At 47.9% G+C, this 16,242-nt stretch overlaps 1 protein-coding gene across 1 annotated transcript in view; it reads left to right on the top strand.

The window, feature by feature from the left end:
• Positions 1-312: 312 nt before the first annotated feature.
• Positions 313-16,242, top strand: part of LOC116952986 (5-hydroxytryptamine receptor 1F-like) — a 54,014-nt gene continuing 38,084 nt past the window's right edge. The window contains exon 1 of the mRNA XM_032972770.2: positions 313-2,115. The gene's annotated coding sequence lies outside the window, so the exon portion shown is untranslated. The remainder of the gene's footprint in view (positions 2,116-16,242) is intronic.

Genomic DNA, 16,242 nt, shown 5'->3' with positions numbered 1-16,242 from the left:
TGCATGTGTACTGTGTGTATATTGCATGTGTACTATGTGTATTTGCTGCATGTGTACTGTCTGTACACTGCATGTGTACTGTGTGTACACTGCTTTTGCACTGTGTGTACACTGCATGTGTACTGTGTGTACACTGCATGTGTACTGTGAGTACAATGCATGTGTACCGTATGTGTACACTGCATGTGTACTGCATGTGTACTGTATGTACACTGCTTTTGCTCTGTGTGTACAGCATGTGTACTGTGTGTACACTGCATGTGTACTGTCTGTGTACTGTGTGTGTACTGCATGTGTACTGTGTACACTGCATGTGAACTGTGTGTATACTGCGTGTGCACTGTGTGTACATTGTGTTCCGTGTGTATACTGCATGTGCACTGTGTGTATACTGCATGTGCACTGTGTGTATACTGCATGTGTACTGTGTGTACACTGCATGTGTACTGTGTGTACACTGCATGTGTACTGTGTGTATACTGCATGTGTACTGTGTGTACACTGCATGTGTACTGTGTGTATACTGCTTGTGTACTGTGTGTACACTGCATGTTCACTGTGTGTACACTGCTTGTGTACTGTGTGTATACTGCATGTGCACTGTGTTTATACTGCATGTGTACCGTGTGTATACTGCATGTGTACTGTGTGTACACTGCATGTGTACCGTGTGTACACTGCATGTGTACTGTGTATACTACATGTGTACTGTGCGTACACTGCATGTGTACTGTGTGTACACTGCATGTGTACTGTGTGTGTGCTTGGATCGTCAATGTGTACAAGTCGCTGATCAGCGTAGGCAGTGCAGCGCTGCAGGCCGAGCTTGAATCACCTCCATCCCTCCACTCTCTCGTCGCCGAATCCCATTTATTTATTTATTGCTTCGCATCCCACGCACGATAAAATCTCTCCGTCCCTACCACCTTTGTCTCTCTCTCTCGCATTCACACAGCTCCCCCTCCTCCTCCTCCTCTCTCTCTCTCTCCAGTGCTCGCTCGCTCTCTCTCTCGGTCATTTTACCCTCTCTGCGTTTCAGCTCAACTCCTCTCTCTCCTCTCTCTGTCTCTGTTGGCTCTCCCCTCCCTCCCCACATCGCTCCTCTTCGGTCAATCATCTGGCTCCGCGTTCGGACTGCGCTTCGGTCTGCCTGTGCGTGTGTGTTGTGTGGGGAGCGGTGGTGCAGTGGTTAGCGCGCTGTGCTACGAACCCGGCGACCCGGAGTTCGATTCCCGCTCACGGTCAACACCAGTGACGATTGTCTGAATTGGTTCTGGGCCGCCCCTAGGTCGACTCAGCCTCAAACGAGTACCCGGTGACAGTGTGCAAACATCGCCACTAGGGAGACAAAGGCGGCCGTGCGTGGTGCTGGCCACCCACCTCCTCGTGTGCCGTGCCGGCCTTTATAGGTGCTACTCGCCAACAGCACTTGCCCCAGCAGTCTGCTAAGGGAGAGTCACAGTCTAGGAATCGCAAGACGAGTCGCAGTCTGGGAACTCGAGTTCCAGCAACTGAAGTCGCTGACTCGGGACTCTGAAGATGACCACGTCGCAGTCCTCTACACGAAGCCACGGTCTGTGACTCTCACAGCGGGATCGAGTCGCCAATATAGGATTCTACACCAATATTGACGAAATTCAGCGCACTAACTGAAGAGCTACAGCCTCATGACTCTCACTGAAAAGAGCCAGTCTCAATTCACTCAAAATTACAACCTATGAGTGCCACGTACGTCGCAATCTCAAAACGGTGTCCTCTGAACTGAAGAATGAACAACAGGCCTGTGACTGTCACACTGAAGAACCCGCGGTCTCCGGAGGCTCAATGAAGAGTCACCGTCTGGGATTCGCGGAAGAGTTCCCGACTCTGCATTCCCGACCGCTGCATCTGCACCGTCGTTTGCAAAGTCTCGCCACGCCGCGGGTTCTCGGTTCGATCTCTCGTCGTCGAGTCCACGAGATTTGAAGGGTCCCAGGGGAGAGGGCGTCTCTCTCCTCCGCTCTCTAACTGCCGAACCCCGCTGTCTCCAAACTCTTTCCCACGAAAGTCGCCGGATCTCCCCCCGAAGATTGGTGGCGCGCGGATCGAGACTCGAGGGAGCCAACACGCGCCACGGTAAGACATCCCCACACCCCCTTCCCGTGTGACTGTCGTTACCGAGTTTAACAACAAGCCGTGTTGTCGTCCTCCTCTGTCTTACTCTCATCCTGCCGTGTGTACGCCACTCACCGTCGTGTCCGGGATGTATTAAGTCGCGCTTTAACGCCACGTGTTTCAAAATATGTGTGAGCGTCTCGCAATCCGGTAGGTGCGTCACTGTGTGTTAACGTGCGTGCAAGCGATTCCTGCTCACGGCCAACACCAGTGACGATTATCTGAACTGGTCCCTAGGCCGCCCCTAGGGCGACTCAGCCTTAAACGAGTACCCGGTGCGCTGTGTAAACATCGCCACTGGGGAGACAAAGGCGGCCGGGCGTGGTACTGGCCACCCACCCCCTTTGTGCGCCGTGACGGGGATTATAAGTGCCGCACGCTAACAGCACTTGCCCCAACAGTCTGCTTAAGGGTACACACGGTGGGGGTCTTTGTTGAGGAAGTGACCAGATCTAGATTCTAACCGGGCAAAAGTTTGGAGGGTGCGTCTTACTTTCCGGAGAGTCTTATAATCCGGAGAATACGGTAAGGTGTACAGCCCACGTGCTGTCAAAATTCACTGCTCATGCCATATAGGCTCTTTGTGTCGTGAACTACCGTATGTACGGTATAAGCCTGGATATGGACCGTACGTACGGTATGTTGAACTTCTTTCGCACCGTACGTAGCCAACCTTGCTAATTGGAGGTTTGCTATACGTACGTATACATACGTATAGATACGTAGAGCCAGTTTTTCTTTCGGTTACGTAGCTCTCGTAAACCACTGTAGTCCGTGCCCCTTCAACGGAGGGGGAATATCAAAGCTACACAAATAATATTCTTTGGGTCTTTCGGCAAATCATATTCTTTGGGTCTTTCGGCAAATCATATTATTTGGGTCTTTCGGCAAATAATATTCTTTGGGTCTTTCGGCAAAATCATATTATTTGGGTCTTTCGGTAAAGTTGTGATCGAAACGTCGTAGTTTTTTGTAATTTTTTTGGTTACCGAAAGACCCAAACAATATGAATTCCTGCAGTCACGAAAGCTTTAAGTCGAGATGCACACAAATCATCTCTCTTGAACACTTCTCGTCGTGGCTAGAAGACCTCGACATTGGCACATACTTTACACTCCGATTGTGTTTGTCCATTGTTTATTGTTGTAACGTCCTGACCTGCTCCGACTAGCTTCATGGCTTATCGGATTCCTCCAGGATAAATAAATATTCTGATATTGCTTCAATCATGCGCAACAACAGAATACTAAATAATATGCCCTCATTACTTTGATAGTGCATTGTCTTTGAGCTGTACGCCTTTTGGCGTCCTCTGGTCTAACACCAATTGAAACGAGGCTCAAAAGAAAGCTGTCTCAGGTGTGGACCAATGAGTTGCAAGGACAATGCCATATATTATCAGTGTGGTTTTTTATTTGCAATTTGATCACAAGTATTGTGGTTAATGCAGACATGATTCCTTGTAAAAAAAAAATCAGTTTTGTTGCAAGAAAAAAGGGGAAAAACCTATTCTTATAATATGCCTGGAATTCAACTGTTTTGGAGGCGGGGTTGATGGACCACGCTAAGATCACATGTGTGAGACTCCCATATACTGGGGGGTGGGGGAGGGGTTAGCGAGATGCCTGGAATCTGTTTATTAATTTTATTATATATTACAGCAAGTAGGCTTAGAACGTAACGGTGCACATATTGTGTGTGCTATCTTCTCGTACGAATGGTTTTTCTGTGCGACTCCAGTTTCCAACAACCACGCAAATACATATGCTGTATATATGAACGAGTTAAAGACTCAACACACGGTGTGTCCGTGTGAAACTGCTCGCGCGCACACACACACGGGTTATTTAGCCATACTTCACCACGCCGGTTTCAGTCCGCGTTCGTGAATGTGGAGGCGTGAGTGTAATGGATGATGCTGCTGCTGTTGTACCAGCGGTGGCGATAGTCAATAACACATTTCGCGAACAGCAGGTGGTCCCAAGTAGCTCAAGGGCCACGGATTCGTGAAAAAAACAGGGAGGAGCCAATATAGCAAAATGGAATTAAAATCCTAATAAACGTAAAAATTGTTTAAATGAAGCTGCCATCCCCCTCTTGTCCGCAGTTCTCTCGTGTCGTCTCACGCTCTCTCTCGTTTCACAACCACCGCCTCCGCTGCGTCTCGTCTCTCATCTCGACACATCTGTACGTCTCGTCCACATGGCTATCATGTCGCGACCTATCCTCACGTCTACAACTAAATTTACATCTCTGCTGTCACTCCACGACACCTCTGCCTCTTGTAGACACATCTCTCATTTAATCACGTCTTTATATTTTGTCTACATGACGTTTATTTCCTGCTCTCCCCCCCCACCCCGACTGGACATCTGTGAAAAAGAGCTTCATAGCTCATCGGATTCCTTCGGTATGAATAAATATTCTGATTGTGATATCTCTGCTGTCATCTCTAGACATCGCTCTCTCTCTCTCGTCGACATCTCTCCCGTTTCGTCACATCTAAATCTCCCGTCCGAATCTCGGCTGTTATCTCACCGGGAGGTGTTGTTTTAAATCAAAATTTGGGGGGGGGGGCCCTAAAATTGTTTCGGCTTAGCCCCCCAAATTCGGCAGGCACCACCACTGTAGGCAGCTACAAATGAAGGAAACTTTCACTCAAGTGAAGGCACCGTTGTTCCACCACATGTTCTCGTTACACACACAGAGCGCTTGCCACAAATGAACCATAACACACTCATGGAGCGAAAAAAACATGGCGTGAACTCCGGTCACGCTCACAGCAGCAGCGAAGGATTTTGGCTGCTGGGCCATCGAAGAAAAGCCGCGGTCACCGCATCGCGCGGCGCTTTCAGATGCGCTTGATTCTGCGGCCGTCTGGAACGCTCTTCCCTTCCGATATTAGGAAGTCACTCGAGCTATGTACTTTTTAATCAATTTAGATTGAAAACTAGAACTGTTTGTGTGTGTGTGTGTTTAAATAGCTGTCCTTTCCCCGCACCTCCGATTAGCAGAAGTTCAACGTACATACATACGGTCAGATTTTCAAACGAAATAATTAAAACGGACACATGCTCTGTTTTTACATTCATATTTAAGCGAGTGCTCGCTTCAGTTTACTGTCCCGAGCCACTGATGGAAATTCCACGTTTCAGTGGCAAAACCCAGTAACTCCACGTAACAATCACGATTGATTTACCCCCCCCACCTACCCATCCCCCCAGGCATGGGGGTTGTTTGACCATACTTCACCACGTTGTTACCACTCGCCACTGACGTCACCCAGGGTAGGGAATCGAACTTACGGGTGCTGGGGGATTCGTGGGTACGGTGCGCTAACCGACGCGCCACTGATCCACCCCACTAGGCCGTGCGCTTGTTCAGGGCCGCTTGCTGAAGTCAGCGGTCAAGGGTGATCCACTTACGGACACCCCACTAAATTATCGTGAAGTCACAGCGGAGACAGCACGTCGTACCGACGCGTGCGATGCGTCTCCCCCTACCCCTCCCCCCTGCCGAACGTCGATGCACGTCCAGCTCCTCGTGACGTCTCTCGCTCCGGAGCACGCGGGAGCCATCGCTTTCAGGCACCTTCAATCGCACGCCGAGTGTCAGGCGAGGACGTGAGACGTCATCGAGTTGTGGGGCATCCGTAGATGGATCGCCCTGTGGATCTCTGCGACTTCCACCGACACGCTTGCATATGGCGACCGACACGTGCTTAGCGTTGTGTTTAAATCGGGCAGCGAGCTCCGGGCATAATTGATTTATTTCGGGCGAGATCGCGGAGGTAAAACGCAATTTTCTTCAACTGTAATCCTCCACCACCCTGACAAGAGCACAGTCAAATCGAGTCATCACTTTGGCAAATGTGGCAATTGATTTTGTTTTAATCAGCCAAGCGGAGGAGGAATGTCGAAACGCGAGGAAAATGTTGACAATTTTGCACGGCGTGTCGCTGGCGGTTACAGCCGGCGTCGTCGTTGTCGTCATCGTGTGTTTGGATCTCAGCCATCGCGTGATCTCTGATCTCCAGCGGACATCGAGGAGGAAGTGACGAGGCGTGTGGTGAGACGTTAACTCACTCGCCTGGTGTGCAGGTTTTGTCTGTTCAACCCCAACCCTGGCACCTGCTCTATATTTGGAGTTTGAATTTTCTCCCCGTGGTCACGTGGATTTTTCTGCGGATCCTTCGATTTTCCCACCCACCATGTATAAACATGCGTTTAGGTGGGGAGTGGGGGGGGGGGCACTTTCGCCGACAAGACGTCATCGATGTGAGGGCTGCCACACATTTGAAACCATTGTGTGGTTTGACAGCAGCACGACGATGATGGTGGGGGGGGGTGTTTTCACTCTTTGTGAACTGTCGGTGAGCTGCACGTCAGGGGCCGCACTGAATGTCACCAAAGGCCGCTCGTGGTTCGTGGGCCTTGCGATGAAGACCACCACTCTCGAGTGTTTGGCTGCTGTACAATTTCCACGTGATCATTTGTGGCAAGGTCGCTTCCAAAAAAAAAAAGTCGACGTATATTTCAGTGGGCTTTAGCTGGTAAAGTAAAATACATTGTTTAGTTTGGTGACTGCAAAAATGGACATCGACACTCTGCCGATGGGAAATCTCTGAGAAGGTTTATCATCGCTGTCTCTTCTTACATCTCTCTCTCTTAGCCCCCAGCTTCCCAGCCGACCAGATGCCTATCAACGTCGCGAAACAAAATAACGCGCGTTCAGATGCTAGAGCCAGATGCTGTTCGTATGTATGGATGTTGAACGGCTTTCGCGAACCCTAAGTAGCCAACCCAGGTGTGGGGGAAGGACAACAAACTGAACACAAAAAGCAGTTTTTAAAGAAATGAGTTTTCAATCTAGATGATTTAAAAGTGTTTAGCTCCAGTCGCCTCCAAATATCGGAAGAGCGTTCCAGACGGCCGCAGAAGTGCATCTGAAAGACGCGCGATTTGACGATCATTTTCGTTCGATGGGTGCCCAAAAGCCGCTGCTGCGAGGATGACCGGAATTTTCGTGATCACGGTTCACGCTCCGTGACGAGATGAGCAAAGGTATTGTGGTTAATTTGTCGCCAGCACTTTGTGTGTTGTGTGAAATGCATGCATTGCCAGCCTGCATATCTTATTCCTAGTATGGCTGACATTTGACGTAGAGCAACAACATTGAGGTGGCTGAGCCAGATAATTGTATCAGCAGTAGGGGAGTGCAGTGGAGTTGCCTGCACCACTATTCTCTCATGATGGGCTTCCCTCGTCGTTGATAGATTTTGGTGAGAACAAAAAAATCTAAAATGTAATTCTTTTCCACAGCCGCGCCGAGATGGGAGGATTTAACACTACGTTTTCACAGCCGATATTTTGATTCGCAATTGATTTTTTTGAGTCAGTGGCGCCAATCGTGATAATTGTCAGCTCGCCACTGACGGCGAGTCGAAGAACACATCTGGCAACCAAAGTTAGCAGCGATGAGACGGGAGGACGCCGAGATGGTTTACTCCGTTACCTTTGCAGCGCTGGGAGTAAACTCGAATTCTCATGGACAGCAAACGTATACGTCTGTAATAGCGCTTGAAAGTATGACATAGAACGTGGTGAAGTATGGTCAACCCCCCCCCCCCCCCCCACCGCTAAACCATGCCCCAACCAGTCCCCAGCCAGCTATTGTTTTCACCAAAATCGCCCGAAATGGTTTTATCCCTGAAACTATTTTTTTAAAATAAAAATAAAAAACAACCCCCCCCCCACTGTACATGTTTTGAGAATGTTTATCACGTAGTAGTAGTAGTCAGGCTTGCCGCGACCAATATCCATAAAAGAGGTTTTCTTTTTTGGGTTAGATCGCGTAAATATAAATGTGTCGTTAAACCCGCCACCACTCGACGCAGCCAATTAGTAAGGTTCGTCACGTAAACAGAACGTGCCGATTCGTTACCAGTACAGCACACCACCTGTGTGTTGGAGAGTAAACCCACGACAACATTTACAATCCGAGTACCGTGAAGTTCCGCCGGTAATTACAACAACCAGCATCATCAGGCGAAAGCCAGTCTTGCGCAGAAATCCTCCTCCCGCTTACGGAGGATTTCTCTTCTGCAAATATTTTCATTTCATTTTTGCCGTGCACAAGAACAAAGGCCCGCGGCAGAACGTTGGGTGGAAAAAAAGAAACAACCACCCGCGAATATCCACCAGGCCCCGTGTAGCCGACGCATCCTGATTGATGTGGGGGGGTTGGGGGTGCACAGACAATCCAAGGCATTTGAGAATTATTTCTGAGAGTGGCTTTATTGTGCATCATCGTCGCGTGGTTTCCCCGTACGTTCTACACCGCTCGCGGATGACATTACGGTACGTCTCCAAAATAAATAAATTTAAAAAAACCTCAATTTTCCCCCAAGTGTAAACAAATATTTAAATAAATGAAGTCATTAGCCGAACCGTATAAACATAGCAACCAAATCTCAACGGTTCATCGGGGATTGAATAGCTCCGAACCGAGACACTCATAAAGGGTCAACTCCGGGATGCGGGCGACACAAAGCGGGGGCAATGATTGAGTGGAGTGAAGGAAGGCAGGAGGGAAATTGAAGACGTAGATGAAGACACCATTGTGCTCAGCCAGAAATATGCGAGTGCACAAATCCTCGGATGAGTAGTTACTGCCGGACAATGAAATGCGGAGGAGTTTTTGCCAATTCTGAGAGCCCTACCCGCTTGTGTGCCCCTCTGGTGTAATGAAGGTTAGCGTGGTGGAACTGTAATCCAGAGGTCACCAGTGCCAGTTCGAATCCGTCCCCCTGCGGTGGTGGGTGAAACAACGGTGCGCATTACAGATTTTTAAAGAAACATTTCGGTTTTTTGGCGGATTTTTAGTTGACACAGTTGATACACGGTAGAGAGAGAGACGGTTGCCACGGTTATTGTCAGGTCGTGTGTTTGTTGTTGCTTATTCATTGTTACGAGGTCATTCCCAGTATTCTCATCTTAAACTAATTAATTAGTATGGCGCTGAGGAAGGATGATTTTTTTTAAACATGTCAAAATTTAAGGTATGCGTCCTTTATAAAGTAACGTCACACAATGCCATGTGACAGCATCATTTACATTTTTTTACAAGGTAAGGCCCACTGAGCTATTTGGCTCTTTTTTCAGAAGCCACCTGGCCACAAATTATAGCTCAACGAAGTGGCTTGTGTGGAAATGTAGAGCAGCAAAATACTCTAAACGGATGATTCTAAATGTGGAGGGAAAAACCGGAGGACCCGGAGAAAAATCCCCACGACCACGAGGAGAGAGAAACATGCAAACTCCAAATATACGGGCGTTAGGGTCGGGGTGGAACCGAAGGGCTCCTGTATACCAGGCAAGGTAGTTAACATTTCGCCACCATTGGCAGGAAGGGCACGAGTGGTGTAATAACATCGGTGATATCATTTCCCGTGAGGTGCTTTCGGATCATTCCAAATCAAAAACACGCTTTCTCGGCTCACGCGACAATTCCGATTTATGTTTTTTTATTTATTTACGTGAAAATCGCGACCTACCTCCCCAGAAATTTAACATCGTCTCTGCACCGCCTCCCGAAGCACCCAACTGGCTCTGCAGGTGAGGTTGGCGTGCAGGCAATCTCGGCATGATCCACCAACCCTGTAACCCTGTGTCAGAGGAGCAATTAAAGGAGGAACCAAAACAGTCACTCGCCGCAAGTAACTTCGCGTCTACACAAACAATATCCATCACAAACCCACGGCGCAAATCCCCGCACCGCCGATTAGCATGGTTGGCTACGTACGGTGCTAAAGGAATTTAACCAACATACATGTGGGAACGTAGATGTATAGTACAACAATGGGATTTGCTGCAGTGCCCTGCAGCCCAATGGGAAGCTGTGTGTGAACAGTAATCACCCATCCAAGCAGTGTCCAGGCTCAATACGTTTTCGCTTCCAAGGTTCAATAAGTTTGGGTGCATTATGGGTGATCATTTTATTTATTGACAACACGTACAATATTAATGCAATATGCAGTTGAGAAGAACCTATTAATAAAGAGCTATATCTAAAGTGAATAATGCAGTGACAGTGCCCTGCGTACCTTTGTAGGTGGGAGCGGTGTCATCGTGGTTACAACACCGCGCTATGAACCAAGAACATCTGAGTCTGATTCTGGGCTATGGCTGTAACGCCAGCGGCGAGTGATATCTGCACCGGTCCTGGGGCCTCACCATTTCCCCAATCCGTTTTGTGAGGTCACCGCACGGTCAAATTACCCGCAAGGCCGACCAGGCGTAGGAAGGCCTTCATCCAGCAGTGGATTGAAAATGACGATGGAAAAATCGTTATTATTGTTTTTTTTGCAGCTCAACAAATACCATTTGGAAGTGAAATATATGCAGGTGTTGATCAAAGGGAGAAGACTCAGCCAAACCCGGCCTCTCAGAGCTCTGTGAATTGTCATTAATATTTCATGCCCGGCCGAAAATAACAGTCTTACCGCTCAACTGAGTAATGGGTAATGGGTTTGCGTTGCCATGATATGGTGGCGGTTTTTTTTTTCCACCAAACGATACGCTGTAAACGTTCACGATATGACGATTATCGCGATCCCAGTTTCCCATCGCTTTGTAATTGTATTCCCAATTGTCGGTATACGTTGAACTTCTTTCGCACCATACGTAACCAACCGTGCTAATCGGAGGTGGCGGCGGGGGGGGGGGGGTAACAAACAAACGTATTCGTCCCACTTTAAAGGTGGCCGCTCAGCACAACTGTTCCCAAACTCGGTGCGATGAATGCCGGCTTCGGCTGATGAGGCACCGCAAGCTTTGTTGGGGCATGGTCAGGTCTCGCCCACTTTCGCCACCGCTCAGGATTTCCGGCCGCGCCTCCCCCGCCACCACCCGATTAGCGCGGTTGGCGACGTACGGTGCGAAAGAAGTTCAACACACACACACACATGCAGTACGCGATTTGTTAAAAATAAACAAAACAACTCTATGTGTCCTGACTTTCGGGCCACCCTGAATGTTTACCTGATTGTCCTTCGCGATTCTAATGTGCAGTGGCCATCATCCCATCTATGTGACCTCAAAAACGTCCACTTTCCTTATCAGTCAATATTTATGCATCTGATTCCTGTTCCACTCTGATCCGTGTGATGCTCGTACCGTCTCTCGGCGTCATCAACGTTGCACTTTTATTGCACACGGCAGCAATGTGTTCAGAAGTTATACGCCAATGTCGAGGTCTGCTAGCCACGACGAGAGAGCTTCAGGAGAGAGGTCACGTGCTGTGGTGTTGCTGCTGGCTTTGATCTTTCCACGAAGCTGCTCATGGGCCACTCCTAAACGGCATCCACTGCACACAACCCGTGGCAGCAGATGCGGATACCTGATGCACAAATGGAAAATGAACAGCTCTGCAGTGCGACTGTGGTCATCCAGGACAGACCGTACAACGCGCAACGACGCTGCAGTGCCCCGATTCACCAAACACGAAGGAGGCACTGCAGCGATGATACAACTCCGCTGCTCCGGACGCGGTTGTCTGGCCCGACCACCTGAATGTGAATTTGTAGTCGATGCCCTGCATCTACACCAGCCGTATGAAAGATCAAGTGTTGCTACTCCTCCTCCTCCTCCTCCTCAGTTGAAGGAGCGCAGACTGTTTAGTAAGTCTCAGGGATTTACAAAACAGTCGCTCCAAAGCGGTCCAGAAAATGTACCGAGTATCTCCCTTCGGCCGGATGTTCCTGCCCTGATGTTCAGCGTTCGGAAGCTTTTGTAAATTGAAGCTGAATGGATGGGGGGCTGTGCATCTCGCCACGCACGTGATTTTACCACATTGCGCCCATGTATGTGATTGTATGTTGAACGTCTTTCCCGCCATACGTAGCCAACCGTGTTCATTGGAGGTGCGGGGGAAGGACAACAAACTACAAACAAGAATCAGTTCTAACGGAATTAGTTTTCAACCCATTATTGGTGTTGGTACACTCCAAAGGCAGCCAAGTCTATTTGATTTATTTTATTTTATCAGGTAAGGCCCACTGAGCTGTATAGCTCTTTTTTCAGAAGCACGCAGGCCACAAATGAGAGCGACACGCAAACTCCAAATATACAGCAGCAGCAGGCGTCAGGGTCGGGATCGAACCCACGACCTCTTGTTTACCGGGCGAAGTAGTTAACATCTCCACGGGGAGAGAGAGAGACACGCAAATTCCAAATATACAGCAGGCGTAAGGGTCGGGATCGAACCCACGACCTCCTGCATACCAGGCGAGGCAGTTAACATCTCCACGGTGAGAGAGACACGCAAACCCCAAATATACAGCAGGCGTAAGGGTCGGGATCGAACCCACGACCTCCTGTATACCAGGCGAGGCAGTTAACATCTCCACGGGGAGAGAGAGACACGCAAACTCCAAATATACAGCAGCAGCAGGCGTCAGGGTCGGGATCGAACCCACGACCTCCTGTATACCAGGCGAGGCAGTTAACATCTCCACGGGGAGAGAGAGAAACGCAAACTCCAAATATACAGCAGCAGCAGGCGTCAGGGTCGGGATCGAACCCACGACCTCCTGTAAACCAGGCGAGGCAGTTAACATCTATCCACGGCGGCAACCCGACATATAGGTCAGTGCTCTGTGGCTGTTGTGAAGATCACTGCTTGGACGTACCGTGGATGGCCCTGTGAGGCTCTAACTCTGACACATCCTCCTTGCCTGCCAATGTTCTCTGCCTCACAACCGTAAAATCTAATCTCCGAAGTTATTGCTCATGACCTCCTGGCGCAAAATAAAATCACATCGGCTGGTGGGGGGAATGTTACTTGAACACAGGAATGGTTTTAATGTTTCATATCTTACATTAAATGTAAAGAGAAAGATCACCCGTATAGCCTTTAACAGACTGTTGGGGCAAGTGCTGTCAGCGAGCACCTATGAAGACCGGCACAGCGCAAGAGAGGGTGGGTGGCCAGCACCGGCTGCCTTTGTCTCCACAGTGCTGATGTTTGCACACAGCTCCAGGTACTCATATGAGATTGAGTCGACCTAAGGTAGGCCCATTAGCAGTTAAAATATTCGCAACTGTTATTGGTCGCGAGCGGGAATCGAACTCGGGTCACTGGATTCATAGCGCAGTGTGGAACAACAACAACAAGAGCCGCCATCCACCACTAAGTGGCGGTACCTGTGCCAAGCTAGGTGCACTTTGTGGCCACGTGAAGTGTCGAAGGCTCGCTGACAGTGTGCTAACCGTTGCACACAGACACACGCGCAAGGGCGTATATGCTGCACGTGAAAACACGCGCACGATCACATATAAATTAATCAGGGGCTGTGGAACACTCTCTCTCACACACACATCAGCCACACGTCAACACAAACGCACACCGTGTTCCGTGATGTTCACTGCAACTGCCAAGCTGCAAAGCTGAAAACCTATGCAGCGGTCTGGCTGAAACGGTTTTGCCAGATCAGAGAGATGTGCATGCCATCAATAAACGAAACTAATTGCTGTGAATTGCCTTCCACGTAATTGTTTATCTCATCATCTGGGAATAGCCGTGCTCCGTGAGGGCTCACAGAGATATATAAAGGCGATCCAATTGAAATACATTTCAGATCTCCAATTTCAGATCAGCTTTTCTCAATTCCGATTTTTCATTATGCACAATTATCTCAGCACGGGAGGAAAAATGCAGCAAATCTACCCATGTATGTCCCTGCGGTCCTTCCTCAGGCAACTGGTTTACTTAAATATCTTGAAATATGCCTCTCGCAGCTACATCATGGAAGGTTGGTAAGGGCGAAGGGTACATTTTAGTTAGGTCCAAGGCTTTTCATATTTTGGTGGAAAACATACTGATGCCATCACTTCCACACCACCCTGAAATGCAACAAGTCGTCATCGAAACTCAACTCGCTTGGCACGAAGCCATCATTATAAAACTTAGGAGAAAAAAACTCCTTACAAAAAGTGTATTTTTTTTAAACAACGGTTTTATTCACAACTTCGTTTAACTCACGGCCGAGAAGTACGTCAATGATGCGGCGCCTGCTCCCACATCAACTGCGTATTGGAATTAATTGATTACTTTATGAATTAATCTTCAATGTACAACTTTTGATTGTGTGGCGTGAGGGTGCCCCGTAACTCTTTCACACGGAGCAGTGCCGCCTGAGTCACGTGTCGCCTGAGTCACGTGTCGCCGGGGATTCGAGAGTTTAGGGACCGCGGCGTTTTTGACCTACACAAATATATATAAATAAGAAAGCGTCCATACAAAATGTTAATTGCTTTAAAGTAGCAAATTAATTGATTAATTGATGCCGATTTTGATACGGGCATGCATTGTCAGCGGATCTGAATAGGTGTGCAAAATTTGGAATTGATTGGACAACAGGAAGTAGACGAAATTTTTATTACAAGATTTGACCACGACACAGGAATCAAGTTAAGTAAAACCGTTGAAAAAAAAACCTCGTCATCATCCTCACCACAGCAGCCATTGTCTATCCACTGCTGGATAAAGGCCTCCCCACACTGGAGCCACGTGACTGGACCCCGTCGGATGTTCGCTGGCCCAACGCAGCGGGATGACGGGGAGAGCGGGGGCCTTCATCGTTCACTCTCCTCCATCGTTCACTCGCCTTCATCGTTCACTCTCCTCCATCGTTCACTCGCCTCCATCGTATTCTTAATTCTTTCGGTAAAGTCACGTTGAAGGGAAACAATAAAATATATATAAAACAATAAAATTCTCACGACGTTTCGACTGTAACACAAACAGTCATCATCAGGTGTGAAAAAACAACGGCAAGAAACTTTTGAAAGAAGTGGCGGTTTGTATTTATTAATTTATTTTCAAACGTTGTTTGTGTTTATTTATTTTTAAAAACGTTAGCGCCACGGACAGCGATTTGACAGTTTGTTTAGAAGGACGAGTCCATTTATGTTCGGAAAAGAGGAGGGGGGGGGGGAGACGAAAATGTAATGTATGCTGTCTGAAAGCCACCATAAGCGTGAACAATCAATTAAGACCCGAAATGGTTTATCAAATCCTTCCAATGATTGCTAAACCAAAATCCATCTTCTCGGTTGAAATTGTCTCTGTGTTTGTATATGTGGATAGCCTCATGAACGAATCTCTCATGGTAGCCAGATGGCTTGCAAAGAACCTCTGTCTTGCCTCCATCGTTCACTCTCCTCCATCGTTCACTTGTCAACGCGCCGGCGCCTCCATCGTTCACTCGCGGGTTGCATTGCGATCGCAGGGGACCACCACGTGAACATTGAGGATGGCCCTAAAGTCCGGACACAGAGGGTTATCCACAATAGAGGTTTTTTTTGGGTTAGATTGCGTAAATATATAAATGTGTCGTTAAACCCGCCACCACCCGACACAGCCAACTAGTAAGGTTTGTCACGTAAACAGAACGTGACAATTCGTTACTAGTACAGCACATCGGTGTGTTTGTAGAGTAAACACAACATTTACAATCTGAGTACGCGTAAGCCTACGTGTTAAACTAACAGAGGGTTATGCTTACTTTAACAAATTCCGTATTGTACATACGAATGTTGAACTTCTTCGGTACTATACGGAGACAACCGTGCTAATTGGAGGTGCAGGCGAAGGACAATAAACAGAACACATTAAGCGGTTCTCAAGAAGTGAGTTTTAATCGAGATGATTTACAAGTGCATCGCTCCAGTGGCTTCGTCATATTAAATTATTTTTAACAAATGTTCAAACTCCCTTCCACTTACACGAATTATCTTTTGGAATGAATTGAAGACTTATTTCTGTGTTTTGTTGTTGGTGAAGATGACAGCTTTGTAATCTTTGAGCATTTATCAGTCAGGGTTTTGTCGTCTCAAATTAATTCGCAGTGGTTCTTGATCGAGTTTTGCAGATGACGGATTTTAGGTGACCCCTACACACAGAAATAAGAAAAAAAAACATGTTAAAACACAATAGACACATGTTAATAAAGTATAATATATAAAATAATATTAACCTAAAGAATACACAATACAAAAAAATGTATTGTATTAACGTACAGAATAA

The sequence above is a fragment of the Petromyzon marinus genome, chromosome 49, assembly GCF_048934315.1.
Source record: "Petromyzon marinus isolate PM22_M1 ecotype Great Lakes invasive population chromosome 49, UKy_Petmar_22M1.pri1.0, whole genome shotgun sequence".
NCBI lineage: Eukaryota > Metazoa > Chordata > Hyperoartia > Petromyzontiformes > Petromyzontidae > Petromyzon > Petromyzon marinus.
The sequence above is the reverse complement of the archived record's forward strand: the minus strand, read 5'-3'. Positions and strand labels throughout refer to the sequence as shown.